The following is a 15,793-nucleotide window of genomic DNA, read 5'->3' on the forward strand; positions in this document are numbered from 1 at the left end:
TGAGAAAACAACATCAATTTAATCTATTTTGAATTCAGGCTGTAACACAACATGTGGAATAAGTAAAAGGGTATGAATACTGACGTGAAGGAACTGTATGTTAAACAATACGGACACCAGCATGCACACGCACACAAGTTGTGCTCAATTCAGAATTTGGGAACTGAATTAGAATTGAATTGGCCACACTCCACAGGATATAGAATTGGAATTTAAGTTTGAGTGACAGGAAGTTGAATCAAATTTAGCGCATTTCAAAGAAATCCCAGTCATAGAACAAGAGAGTTACATTGAATGTGACAGGTCACGCTTCCAGATACCAAAGAATATTTTACTTTTATCTGCAAACAATAATGTTCATATACTCTTTAACCTCAATGCTTAGGACAACCAATTACATTTCCACCACCCATTTCATTTGTTTTGCTTATTTTTAAAGGATTATGGTCAATTTGAGGGTTAAACTAATGCATTCTGGGAAGGTAGTATTTTCCCCCATATTGATTTTTTTGTATGTGATTAATGAAATACAATGCGATATTCACATAGTTAGTTGGTATGTGCAGGTTATATCAGCTTTGTAAAAGCATACCAAATCAAACCACAAGGCTGTTCAACAAGGCCTTGTAAAGTGAGAACACGTCTGCATCCGAAATGGAACCCTATTCCTGATATAGTGCAATACTTTTGAGTCCTAATGTGTCCTGGTCAAAAGTAGTACACTATAAAGGAAATAGGGTGCCATTTGAGGGGAGTTTGTAGCAGCCGTACCCATTGCCTGTTCTGTGTTGCCTGTTATCCATTCTGCAGGAGTATTAATGGGCCAATTGATCAACAGCAGGCTGGTATATCCTGAAGAGGGGGCTGATCACTTACCTACGGCAGGCCCGACACAGCAGCACCAATCAGCAACACGGCTAGGGGATTGATTACAGACGCATGGCTGGGCTGTGGCTGAGGGAGATGAGTTGCTGACGTCGCCTCGCTCATTTCCTGACAGTTTGACTTAACAGGGAAGGAGCCTTCACCTGCGTGCGAAGAGGGAGAGGTATAGATAGGTTCAACAAGGCATAAACGGGATGAAAACACATGCTTCGGTGGAGACAAATGCTCAGCGCCGCCAATATAATGATGCACACCTGAAGAGACATCACGCTAGATGGTATGGATTGTGGAGACGAACAGTTTGTGTCGATTGCTCTTGCTTGGAATGATGCGTGAATAACACAAGGCTGGTATCCAAGTTATTGGATTTCAATGGGGCACCCCATGGTACACTGTCTTAAATGTATGAGGTCAAGTCGCTCAATCATCCACCACTCAACCGAAATGCCATGAATAAAAAAAACTAAAAGTAAATGTGTCAGGGGCTGAGAATCAGTCGAAATATTGCCTCAGTAATGTTTTGGCTCTGGCTTTGTTTACAAACTACTGCCCCCCTCCCCCCCCCCCCCCCCCCACACACACACACACATACACACACACACACTGTTTATTCTGAAAACTGGAACCATTTTGCTGTGAGAGGATTTGATTGGAGCATTAGAAAAATAACTGGTTTGTAAATAATGGAATGAGGGTAATCTTTTGTGACAAACTGTTAACACACCTTTTAATGTCAGTCAAAATTTGATTTAGCCACTTCTGCCCCCAGAATTAATATACAAGTGAGTAATCATTCTTATGGATTTTCTTTTTTTCATTTGCAAAAATTATACATCACACAGCAGGTAAAAACCTATTGCTTAAATTACTAGCGAAGCGTAACCTGGGATACAGGCCACAACATTCTTGTTATCAGTTGGCTGGTTAAAATATAGGACTATTAGCTGTCAGGCTAGATTGATTATACAGAAGAGAAATGAGAATGTGTTCAGTGAGTGAGTGAGTGAGTGTGCAAGGAGTCAGGAGAGAGAGAGAGAGACACAGCAAGCAGAGGACTGTGATGCGAGGACATGAGTGTTTGGCTGAGGAGGAATGTGTCCGTGTACTCTCCACTGCTCCTCTCTTCTTTTCTACTGCTCTGTTCTTCCTTACCCCCCTCCTTCCCTCCTTCCCCATCCAGCCGCTGGCTGAGTTCCCTCCGTTCCTCTTGTCTCTCAGTGCCAAGACCAGAGCCCTTCAGTGGACTGAGCCGTTTGATTCATGCGAGTGCTGATTCACGCCCTGCGATCTGGGGAGTGAGGGCGGGCAGCACAGGATTTCCTCTCTCTCTACATCCATAATTCAGCGTTCGCACCTTCCTCCTACTCCTCTTCTCCTCTTTGCCTTCTTCTTCTTCTTCTTACTGCTGCTGCTGCCGTACGCTGCCGTTGCTTTTGATGTTATATTAGGTTACACTCCAGTTCCATCACAGCCTACCTGAGGTATCATTCACTGAGACGGAGCTCCGCTGTCTCCACTCAAAGTACACAGGTAAGAGAAAAAAGACTACTTTCCTCAATGAGCTTTGGATTCTGTTGGAAATGTAATGTTCATTTGTTGTTTGAATCATGTCATAGTCTGGCTGGTTTGATCTTGTATGTGGAGACTGAGCCAGTTCAGAAATGGGAGAATGTCTGTTGGTGAAGAAAAAAGATGATGGCAATTTGAGAATCAAAATTGAAGTTCTGGTCTCTGAATATTTTTTTTTTACTGTTGTTATATGGGCTTGGTCCCCACCCTGACGCATTGTGTGAAATTAGATATTGTGCTGCTATGCCTGGTCTGCTTTAAAGTTATACCACCACCCCCCCCCCCCCCCCCCCCCCGCCCTTGGCTATTGTGAGGCTACATCTACTCGCAGTAGGAGAAGGCAAACCTAGCGTAACAATGAGTGTTCACTCCCTCGTCTCTTGGTGAAGCTCAAAAGAAACTGGACAGCAGCACTTCTGCTAGTTAGAAAATAGCCCATGTCTCCTGTGCACATCCTAGCACTGTGAATAGGCAGCACTGATATCACATACTGTTAACATGTATTTTGTTTGTTCTTGAGTGTGTATTTTGCTGTGCTTGTGCCTATATATGTTGGATAATTAATTGACATTAACCAGATATTATTTTATTGTTGGATACAAATAGTATTTCTCAACATTGTATATACACTGACACTGATTATGTAGAGGATGACTGAGTGAATGTTTTCTACTGTTTCATCGTTCAGGCACTGTGGTGAGTGTCTGTGATCCTGTAAACACCCCTTTTTGGATGGTAACATACAAAAGCACTCATCCCCCTTGGCATTTTTCCTATTTTGTTTCATTACAACCTGTAATTTAAATGTATTTTTATTTGGATGTCATGTAATGGACATACACAAAATAGTTAAAATTGGTGAAATGAAAACAATAACATGATTCCAAAAAATAAAAAAATAAAATATATATGTATTCACTCCCTTTGATATGAAGCGCCTAAATAAGATCTGGTGCAACCAATTACCTTCAGAAGTCACATAATTTGTTAAGGAAAGTCCACCTGTGTGCAATCTAAGTGCCACATGATCTGTCACACGATCTCAGTAAATATACACCTGTTCTGAAAGGCCCCAGAGTCTGCAAAATCACTAAGCAAGGGGCACCACCAAGCAAGTGGAATCATGAAGGCCAAGGAGCTCTCCAAACAGGTCAGGGACAAAGTTGTGGGGACCACAACAAACCTGCCAAGAGAGGACTTCCCACCAAAAGTCACAGACCAGGCAAGGAGGGCATTAATCAGAGAGGCAACAAAGAGACCAAAGATAACCCTGAAAGAGCTGCAAAGCTCCACAGTGGAGATTGGAGTATCTGTCCATAGGACCACGTTAAGCCGTAAACTCCACAAAGCTGTGCTTTATGGAGGAGTGTCCAAAAAAAGCCATCGCTGAAATTATAAGCAAACGCATTTGGTGTTTGCCAAAAGGCATGTGGCGGATTCCCCAAACATATGGAAGAAGGTACTCTGGTCAGATGAGAAAAAAATGTCGCTTTTTGACCATCAAGGAAAACGCTATGTCTGGCGCAAATCCAACACATCTCATCACTCCGAGAACCTCATCCCCACAGTGAAACATGGTGCTGGCAGCATCATGCTGTGGGGATGTTTTCCATCGGCAGGGACTGGGAAACTGGTCAGAATTGAAGGAATGATGGATGGCGCTATATACAGGGAAATTCAAGAGGGAAACATGTTTCAGTCTTCCAGAGATTTGAGACTGGGACAGAGGTTCACCTTCCAGCAGGAAGCATACTGCTAAAGCAACACTCGAGTGGTTTAAGGGGAAACATTTACATGTCTTGGAATGGCCTAGTCAAAGCCCAGACCTCAATCCAAATGAGAATCTGTGGTATGACTTAAAGATTGCTGTACACCAGCAGAACCCATCCAACTTGAAAGAGCTGGAGCAGTTTTGCCTTGAAGAATGGGCAAAAATCCCAGTAGCTAGATGTGCCAAGCTTATAGAGACATACCCCAAGAGACTTGCATCTGTAATTGCTGCAAAAGGTGGCTCTACAAAGTATTGACTTTTAGGGGGTGAAGAGTTATGCGCGCTCAAGTTCAGTTCAGCTCATGTTTTCTGTTTTTTGTCATACTTCTTCTTTGTTTCACCCAAAAAAACAGTTGCATCTTCAAATTGGTAGGCATGTTGTGTACATCACATGATAGAACCCCCCCCCCCCAAAAAAAAAAAAAAAAATCAATTTTCATTCCAGGTCGTAAGGCAACAAAATAGGAAGAAATGCCAAGGGGGTGAATACTTTTGCAAGCCACTGTAATATGGGGAGGAGATACTTTTGGGATTTTATTTTCTAGAAGAGGAAGAGAAACCGAGCTGTAATTATGTTAGTTACTACCTGATGAGTTTCCCAATGAAGTGTTAGGTACATCGAAGCAAGTCTGAGGCAGCATTGTCAACACAGTTGAATTTCAAAGAGTATGTTCTCACTGTAATACTGTCTAGATTTTACACTTCAGTAAGGAAGGATAGTCTGACTGGTGTAATGATTTCTATTGAAGGTATAAGTTACATGGATGTTTAAATCTAAATATAAGTCTACGTCCCTTCATATCTGAGATGTGTAATGGATATTTGGCATATTGGAATAGTTGAGTCAAAGTAATTAAAGTATCATAAGTAACACAATGTCAAATATTGCTGACACAATGACCATGATCATTTATTTTGTACTGATGATGTTGTTATGGAGAGGCCTTTGCATCTGTATGATTCACTGGTACGGTACAGCCAGCATTATGAATCATAACTATTGATTAAAATGCCTCCAGCAGGCATGTAAGATTACACAGCTGCTGCTTGCTATTCAAAGGCAATAAGGAGACTTTGTGTGAATGCTCTACAATACAATTACAGTGGATTTGAAAAAATAACTTTTTACATTTGCAAATGTTACAGTATGTGTTATACATCACATTTTGAGCTTTCCACATTTGCCATGTTTGAGTGGAGGACATCACCTGCTCATTGGGAAAATGTTAATTTTCAATTTGTGTGCTCTGTTGAATGAGAATGCTTGCACTATATATTGGCAAACTTTGGTCTGTAGTGATCTTTGCAGGTGTGAATTCAAAGCTTTGGGTGTGTTTGTCTTCGTCAACACCTTTCTTCCATGCAATCAGTCTATGATTAGAACCTAATGGTGTCCCGATATTACCAATTGCTCTCATTTATAAAGTATTTTACCTTCTGCGTGACATGGAGTCCCTCTCTCTTTGCTCGCTCGCTCTCTCATTTATTTTATCATGACTGGAGACCATTAGTAAAATGTTTCTCATATAGATTTCATAGCAAGTTACGCAAGGTTGTAGCTCAGAGATGTTCCGCATGAACAATCTCTTAGGGTGTGAAAATCACATTTTGCCACCAGCTGGCTGCAGAGCTCTTATGGAGGTTTTTAAATGTATTTTAGGGAGTCATTTCAAAAACATCCTGTGGTGGTGCTGTTTTTCTACCAGTGGAGGAATTTATGACTGGCTAAAAGCAACATCCCCAGACTTCCATCAATCTTTTGAAGTGATGGTAAAATTATAAACGGCTCTAACACTCGTGACTCACGTGTAATATTAATGAATTTCAGCTCTTTTCATTTGGATTTCCCACAATTGATGAGAGGAATGTTATATATTTGAATTATATTTAATGTACATTCACTGAATGTGATTGTGTTTGTATGAGACAGAGGAGTGGTAGTGGGGGAATATCATCTGTTTCTTGGCATGACATCACTTTTGAAGCTTTTCTTCTCCATCTTCATGAAAAATGCATTCAAAGATTTTGATTTCACATGGTAGTTTTAAACAGCAAGAAGATCTGTGAAGTGTTTAATCTGTTCTTAATCACACTGAGCCGTGATCACAGCAAGAGGCCTTAGTAACACTTTGTACACGACAGATAAAGATAAATCACATGTAATCTTTGAAACACATTCATTCTATATTGCTGTCAGACACCTTGAAGCAAGCCAGAGTGTATTTGTCATCATGAGACTGACATAAGACCTGTACAAGACACGACTAAGCGTATGTTTTTCATGTCATGGGGATTAAAAGTACCACACCTACTTGATAATCTTGAAACTCATTTTAATAAGTCTAATAACCATTAACATGGTCCAGATCATCATCAATCACTCACACAGTATCTTACAGGGAGCACAGCACCACAAACCCAATATTGCCTATACCGCAACATTCAGCCATTTAGTCAAAGGTTTGGGTGGTAGTTTTACAGTATCTCACTCTCTTTTGTCAGCTTGTTATCACTCTGATAACAATTAGACTGGCAGGACAGCAGCCAGTGGCCACCACAATTCTGAAACCCACAACAATGAACACAGCTCACCAAGCAGTAGTAGCAGTAAAAATGTACTGGCAATAGGGCAGTTCGGGCAAATGCCAGATGGGCTGGTCCACTCTTTAGCCCAGTGGGTACGTTGAAAAAAAAGGCCAGTGTGTTAGAAATACTTGTGCCGATTTATGGTCCCAGTCAGTCCCTGGGCAGAAGCAGCAGCAATCTGTGTGACCTAAATTTGTGATATTCAACTCTGACATGCGTTGAGTCAATCCCCAAAACTTGTCCAGGGTTTAGGTACATTTGTGTAAACACCAAAATTGATAGGGAAACCAAAGGAATGAAGACAGATCAAAATGGCTTTCGCTTTGCATGTCTGAGTTGGGAGGTCAGAATGAGTTCTCATTAGTGGTAATCTAACATTTGTCTGGGATTTCCTGGGTTGTCTGTTGCAGTTCAAAAGACAGCATCTAATTGATTTCCTTCATCCCTTTCAAATATGGAGATGTCATTATTCTCCATTATATTTTCAACAAGCAGCACAGCCTCCCAGGTAATTTCACAAAATCTTTACTGTGGATACAAAACTAAAAACCTAAAACTAAAGCCTTGAGTGTGGGGAGGGACCTGTATTCATGGCCGATGTCTGAGGTACAGTCTTTAGCCATGACCTATTCTTTGTGGGAAAGAGAAGTCTGTCAGTATGATTAATGGTAATGATTGCCTACCCATAAAATGTGCTTTTATGGCCCAGCACTTCCACTTTCATCACAAATCTGGGGCATATCTTTATAGCAAAGAGCAATTAAAAACAAATGTTTTTAGCTAGGACTGGTTTGAGTTGGGAGGGGAAAACTGATAATGAGTTGTTATTGGCAGAGAGGTTTGGAACTCTCATTCTTATTGGTTTATCAGCATAATTAAACAGTATTATTCCAATCTCATAGTGTGGAAATGTATACAATACCGGTCAGAACACCCACTAATTCAAGGGATTTTCTTTATTTTTACATTGTGGAATAATAGGAAATACATCGAAACTATGAAATAACACATATAGAATCATGTAGTAACCTAAACAGTGTTAAAACAGAGACATGCTTTTGTTGTTATTTCTGTGTACTGTATATCTTTATTAGTGTACAAACAATATCATTCAATGGTCCTTTCTCAGAACAAACTCTCCCAATTGAATATCCGTCCATAAGAACTTGAAAGTTTTTCTGTATTCTCAAATACTTCCAAACGCCTTTAATTATTTTTACTACAACACCTGATCTGAATCGAGAGGGGTGTGGACTCACCCAAGTGCCTCCCCAACGGATAACGGTTACACACAAATCCATTAACCAGTAATTGTCACGCTCGTTTGAATGAATGGACCAAGGCGCAGCGTACTTAGAGTTCCACCAAAACCAAATACAGCAGAAAACGAAACGTGATGTTCTGAGCTGCTCACAGGCAGCTACACAAAAACAAGATTCCACAAACAACAGGTGGGAAAAGGCTGCCTAAATATGATCCCCAATCAGAGACAACGATAGACAGCTGTGTCTGACTGGGAACCATTCCAGGTCAACAAAGAAATATAAAACATAGATTACCCACCCTAGTCACACCCTGACCTAACCAAATAGAGAATTAGAAGGATCTCTAAGGTCAGGGCGTGACAGTACCCCCTCCGGCCGCTAACCTAAACCTATAGGGGAGGGTCCGGGTGGGAATCTACCCTCGGTGGCGGATCCAGTGCGGGACGCAGAGCCCGCCGCTTGTGGCTCCACCAACATCGGTGGCGCCTCTGGTGCGGGGATCGTCGTTGGAGGCTCCGGACCGTAGATCGTTGCCGGAGGAACCGAAAGGTGGATCGTCGCCAGGGACTCCGGACCGTAGATCGTCGCTGATGGCTCCGGACCATGGATCATCACCGGAGGCATCGGGCCATGGATCATCACTGGAGGCTCCGGGCCATGGATCCTCACCGGAGGCTCCGGACTGCAGACCGTTGCCGGAAGCTCCGGACTGGGAACCGTCGCCGGAGGCTCCGGACTGGGAACCGTCGTCGGAGGCTCCGGAAGGCGAACCCTCACAGGAGGCTCTGGGCTGCGGACCCTCGCCGGAGGCTCCGGACTGCGAACCCTCGCCGGGGGCTCCGGACTGGGAACCGTCGCCAGAGGCTCTGGACTGAGGGTCGTCGCAGTAAGCCTAGTGCGTGGGGCTGGCACTGGTGGTACCGGACTGGTGACACACACTTCAGGGTGAATGCGAGGAGCAGGCACAGGACGTACTGGACTGGGGGGTGCACTGGAGGCCTGATGTGTGTAGCTGGTACAGGTGGCACCGGACTGGTGACACGCACTTCAGGGCGAGTGCAAGGAGCTAGCACAGGACGTACTGGGCTGTGGAGGCGTACATCAGGGCGAGTGCGGGGAGCAGGCACAGAAGATACTGGACTGGGGACATGTACTTCAGGGCGAGTACGAGGAGGAGACACAGAACGTACCGGACTGGGGAGGCGCACTGGAGGCCTGATGCGTGGGACCGGCCCAGATTGCACAGGACTGGTGACACGCTCTTCCAAACGCCTGCGTTGTCGCGTGCTCCTCGCAAACTCCATTCTCCGGTATCCCTCCTCGCACTGTTCTATTGACTTCCAGGTGGGCTCTGGCACTCTCCCTGGCTCGACCGACCACCTCTCTCTCTCCTCCGAGGTTGTCTCTGGTTCACACCTCGGCTCCGCCGACCACCCCGTGTGCCCCCCAAAAACATATTTTTCGGGCTGTCCTTTGGGCTGTCTTTGTGGCCGCGAATACCGGACTCGTCGCTGTTGCTCCTTCGTTGCCTCTGCCTGATTCCATGGCAGGCTTCTGTCTCCTGTCATGATTTCGTCCCTCGTCCAGGATGTCCTCCAATTCTGGCTTTCCTCCCAGGCCCAGGATCCCTGCTCCTCCTGAGCACGCTGCTTGGTCCGTGGGTGGTGGGATCTTCTGTCAAACTCATCTGAATGAATGGACCAAGGCACAGCGTACTTAGAGTTTCACATGTTTTATAATATGAAACTCACCAAAACCAAATACAGCAGAAAACGAAACGTGACGTTCTGGGCTGCTCACAGGCAGCTACACAAAAACAAGATCCCACAAACAACAGGTGGGAAAAAAATGTCTAAATATGATCCCCAATCAGAGACAACGATAGACAGCTGCCTCTGATTGGGAACCATACCAGGACAAGTCACACCCTGACCTAACCAAATAGAGAATAAAAAGGATCTCTAAGGCCAGGGCGTGACAGTAATCCTGTAAATGTATTTTGGTCTTAATCAACCAAGGAACAAGGTAGACCGCGTGTGTGTGCGTGTGCGTGTGTGTGTGTGTGTGTGTCTGTAATAATGGGGAGCTCCTGGTTATACTCTAACCATTAACCCACAGTCAATTTATATCATACATACCAACACTCATTAAAACCCAAGTCTACCTTCTGCACTACTAAATGACTCCCCATCTTACCATTTTGCCTCAAAGGTTAGCCCTCTTAAAAGGTTATGTCTCCCTCTGACATTTAGCTTGATGACTTATGTTGGAGGCGCATCGACTTGCTTGTTGTTGCCACTTAGAATTAGTCATGCTTTATACAGTAAGATGGACATCAGGTCTGGGCAGAAAATAGTTATAATTTGTAGTTTACTTGAACTTACCAACTTTTCAAATACTCAAGGTAGTCTAATATAGTTTATATAGAGTCTCAAATGAAAGGCAACTATTTTCTTTAGTATTTTTGATAGTATTTTGAATACCTCTCAGATAACGAAATAATATTTGATGTTTGCTAAATATTGGATGAAGAACCAAAAACTACAACAGTTAGTTGAATTAGTCTAAGTTTATGGTAATACGCACATGGTTTGGAGGTTTCCTAGATATGAACCTTTATACTGCCTATAGTCTAGAATTAAATACAAGAGTAGACCACTTTGCAGCTTCAAAATGACTAACACATATTTTAATAATGAGTGAGACATAAGTTTATATAGCAACACTTGACATCAAGTTCTTATACATGTGTAGTAAATTTCTGATTATTAATATAGCAACAACAGTTCTACATATGACTTTGGAAATTGCTTTATTTTCATAATAATAACAGTTATTCTAACGGCAGATTTCCTCCTCTTCGTCCAAAGAGGAGTAAACATCGGACCAAGATGCGGCGTGGTAAGTGTTCATGACGATTTTAATAACAAAAGCACTGAACACTCTGAAATACAAAAACAATAAACTAATACGTGAAATAACAAAACCGAAACAGTACCGTGTGGTGAAAAACACAGACACGGAAACTAACACCCACAAACCAACAGTGAAACCCAGGCTACCTAAATATGGTTCTCAATCAGGGACAACGATAAACAGCTGCCTCTGATTGAGATCCATATCAGGCCAAACACAGAAATAGAAAAAAACATAGAAACACAAACAGACTGCCCACCCCAACCATACTAAATAAAGACAAAACAAAGGAAATAAAGGTCAGAACGTGACAGTTATCCTGTCTGGGGTTCCGCTAGCGGAATGAAATTGCAGGGCGCCAAACACAAATCAACAGAAATCTCATAAATCAATTTTCTCAAACATTCAACTATTAGTTACCATTTTAAAGATACAATTCTCGTTAATCCAGCCACAGTGTCTGATTTAAAAAATGCATTACAACGAAAGCTCCACAAACGATTATGTTAGGTCACCACCAACTCACAGAAAAACCAGGCCATTTTTCCAGCCAAAGAGAGGAGTCACAAAAAGCACAAATATAGATAAAATTATCTTTGATCACTAACCTTTGATGATTTAGGGCGGCAGGGTAGCCTAGTGGTTAGAGCGGTGGGCTAGCAACCGGAAGGTTTCAAGTTCAAACCCCTGAGCTGACAAGGTACACATCTGTCATTCTGTCCCTGAACAGGCAGTTAACCCACCGTTCCTAGGCCATCATTGAAAATAATAATTTGTTTTTAACTGACTTGCCTGACTTGGGGCCGAATACTTTCGCACGGCACTGTATATTACAGTTCAAAGAAACTTGTCAAACTAAGTATAGAATCAATCTTTAGGATTTTTTTATCATAAATCTTCAATAATGTTCCAACTGGAGAATTCCATTGTCTGTAGAAAAGCCATGGAACGTGAGCTACCTCTCAAGTGAAAGCGCATGACTGAGAATGAGGCTGTAGGCAGGCCCCTTAGTCAAAGAGCTCCCATCCGGCAACCCTTCACATGAGCAGCCTTAAACAAAGTTCTAAAGACATCTAGTGGAAGCCTTAGGAAGTGCAAAATAACCCATATCCCACTTTGTATTCGATAGGGGTGAGTTCAAAAACTACCACCCTCAGATTTCCCAATTCCTGTTTGAATTTTTTTCTCAGGTTTTTGCCTGCCATATGAGTTCTGTTATACTCACAGACATCATTCAAACAGTTTTAGAAACGTCCGAGTGTTTTCTATCCAATACTAATAAATTAGCATCTGGGACTGAGTAGGAGGCAGTTCACTCTGGCACGCTATTCTTCCAAAAGTGAAAATGCTGCCCCCTATCCCAAACAAGTTATTGAACAATTAAGTGGAATTGGGAACAGTAGCTCTTCTGTACAGTAGTTCCAAAAACTCTTAGCTCATGCTATGCAATTAAAATGCAATTACCAAAGTACTACAGTGTATGTAACGACATACTAATAAAATGTTGCTACAAAAGTAATTACAGTTTTATTCCACAAAAATAGTTTAATGTAAAGTGTTACTGAGAATTCTAACAGTAACAACATATGCCTATTAAGTGTTCAAAGGAAAAACTGCCTTCTTGAATCAACTACAGCCAATGTCTGTGAACAATTATGTTTGTTTCTATCCTGAGTAAACTATCCCTTGAAAGATGGTATAGTGTGTGTTTGAAACTAGAACACTTACCCTCAGATGGACGAAGAGGTTTGAATTTATCAACGGAGATGCAAAGTGTATGAAAAAAATGCATAATTATAACTTCCTCTAGTCGCTTAAAATGCTAATATTATGTTTTTCCAGAGATGTTTATTTTAAATGTTTTTAGTGACAGCTTCATGATTAACAAGACAAGCAAGTGAGAAATTGGAGTTCCGATTCATGCTGTGATGGTGTGTCGTTGCGTGTATGGTTTTTTGATGAGAGGATGTGTCATCCCCCCAAAAAACAGTATATATATATATATTGATGTGCCTGGCAGCTTGCTCGTGGTACCTGCTTTTTCACAGTACCTAAAAAGTTCAACAGGGCTATTTTTTCCCATGCTATTGATGCATATGCCTTGTTGTCAAGAAAAGTGGGCAACCTGTGTTTGTCAACATTTAACAAAAGTAGTTTGAAAAGTGAACATGTGTATATCCATTTTCAGAAATTTTGATAAATGAGCTTGAAACAGATCGCTGTGTTTTTCACTATCTAATCATGTCATGGGGTTGTTCAATGACAGACATGTTTGTTTAAAATCCATCACAAACACATTTTTTAGCAAAATGCTATATATCCGTCTCCCTCTCAGAGAAATAAGTAGTTTTGCTGGATTACATTTGAATACTTTAGCAGATGCTCTTAATGTACAGTACATTAATCTTAAATTAGCTAGGTGAGACAACCACATATCACAGTCAAATACACAGGATAAGAACATTCCATTACAGCTAAACAATGGATAGTGTTTTGCATAAAAACACATTTTCATATAAAAATATATATGAATTACACACTTGAGAAGTGTAATTTTACACACATATGAAGGTACCCATAAGCAATCATTTCTGATGAAAAAACACAAATGTCTCAATTCTACAGATTGTGTAATCTCATTACACACAAACAAGATCTTACTTTATCTAGACAATGTAACTCAATCCCTCCAAAATGCTTTGAAGATCATTGACAAATTCAGCTCCATCTCAAGTTATAAAATAAATCTAACCAAATTTGCCCTACTCCCTCTCAAGAACCTGACAGAGGACCCCATCTACTTGGAATCCCAATAGTTTCCTATTTAAATGATTTAGGATCAGATATATTTCCTTCTTTAGAAATTTCAACAGAATGCTCAAATCAATTCAATCAGATCTCAGTTGATGGAGTAAAATTCCAGTCCCTTCAACCGGCAGAATTTCTTTTGTGAAAATGAATATATTGCCTTGGCTCAATTTTGTGAGCTCAATGTTTCCCCATTCCAGCTATTGTGATAAAATCCACAGTGCGTTTAGAAAATCTGTATGGATAGGCAAGAGATTCCGGATAAAATTAGCAAATTTACACAGAGGGGAAAGACGCTGGAGGGCTATCCATTTCAAACTTTAAATTGTATTTCCAAGCACTAGCATTTCACCCAATTATAAATTGGTATAGACGTGGCTATGAATAGAGAGAAATATGGTGGTTCCTGTTGCCCTGGAAGAAGTGTTGTTCATCCTTAAACAATGTAAGCTACGCTTGGCCCTATTATTACTCACAAAATGTATATTTGCCGCAAAATGTCTAAACTATGCAACTGGTACTTGAGAACTACTACACAACTGTAGATACTGTTCTTTATTTTTGTATGCATTTCTCTGATTGTTTTGGCAGCCCATAGGTACAAGAAAATATATATGTGAAATATGAAATGCAAATATGATATCACTATATTCAAATTTATATTAATTTAAATGATATCTGTACATGTTACCACTTTCTGAAAATTACAAACTAAATATAAAGTTGGCCACAAAAAAAATATGACAAATAAAATGTTAATGTTTTGGCTTTGTTAAACATTTGAAGTGAAGTCTTTGTTTTCATCTCTGGAAGGGCTAGCCAACATCACACACACTGCTAACCTGCTAACCTACACTGTAGATAAGATCACCATTGGGAATGCTTTCTTTACTCCGGGCCTCAAAACAAACACACCAGTGCCTCCTAATTACTAAGCACGTACTTTTGTTAATTCATGAGGTGAAGCTGCATATAGAACAGATGAGGCTAAGGATCCATCGGTGTGTTATAGTACTTAAACACTTTGTCGCCATGGAACAAAATAAAAGCCCACCATAATGGGCATTGTGTGCTGCTGTGTATAAACATCATTATAGTGTATTTCCTTCTATCCTCAGTGACTTATTGATATGTAATAAGAGAGGCTAATACAGTTTACTGGCTGTAAATTCACTACGCTTAGCTCTAACCTGGAGTCAATGTTCAACCAAGAGATTGTTTACAGCCAGTACAGATTGTTTTTGAATTACTTTAAGAAAGTATCAAATAAGTGTCAGCCTTGTGTGAATACAGACTGAAATATTTGGGAATTAAGAATATCTGCATGGCTGCTTCATTCCAAATGGTGACGAACTATATTGCTGTCTGAACTACAATGGCTTGCAAAAGTATTCACCCCTTTGGCATCGTTTCCTATTTTGTTGCCTTACAACTTGGAATGAAAATAGCTTTTTTGGGGGGAGAGTTATCATTTGATTTACAAAACATGCCTACCACTTTGAAGATGCAAAAGTTTTTTATTGTGAAACAAACAAGAAATAAAACACAAAAACAGAACACTTGAGCGTGTATAACTATTAACCCCCCAAAGTCAAAACTTTGTAGAGCCACCTTACACCTGCAAGTCTCTTGGGATATGTCTCTATAAGCTTGTCACATCTAGCCACTGGGATTTTTGCCCATTCTTCAAGGCAAAACTGATCCAGCTCCTTCAAGTTGGATGGGTTCCACTGCTGTACAGCAATCTTTAAGTCATACCACAGATTCTCATTTGGATTGAGGTCTGGGCTTTGACTAGGCCATTTCAAGACATTTTAATGTTTCCCCTTAAACCACTTGAGTGTTGCTTTAGCAGTATGCTTAGGGTCATTGTCCTACTGGAAGGTAAACCTCCGATCAGTCTCAAATCTATGGAAGACTGAAACATGTTTCCCTCTAGAATTCCCTTGTATTTAGCGCAATCCATCATTCCTTCAATTCTGACCAGTTTCCT

General features: G+C 41.2%; 1 protein-coding gene across 1 annotated transcript in view; it reads left to right on the forward strand.

Moving 5' to 3' along the window:
- The first annotated feature begins 1,869 nt into the window (after positions 1-1,869).
- The window catches only part of LOC110490018 (cadherin-18), a 404,998-nt gene continuing 391,074 nt past the window's right edge, over positions 1,870-15,793 (forward strand). Inside the window, exon 1 of the mRNA XM_021563094.3 lies at positions 1,870-2,415. The gene's annotated coding sequence lies outside the window, so the exon portion shown is untranslated. The remainder of the gene's footprint in view (positions 2,416-15,793) is intronic.

Source organism: Oncorhynchus mykiss, chromosome 15, assembly GCF_057628025.1.
Source record: "Oncorhynchus mykiss isolate SJ-2025 chromosome 15, ASM5762802v1, whole genome shotgun sequence".
NCBI lineage: Eukaryota > Metazoa > Chordata > Actinopteri > Salmoniformes > Salmonidae > Oncorhynchus > Oncorhynchus mykiss.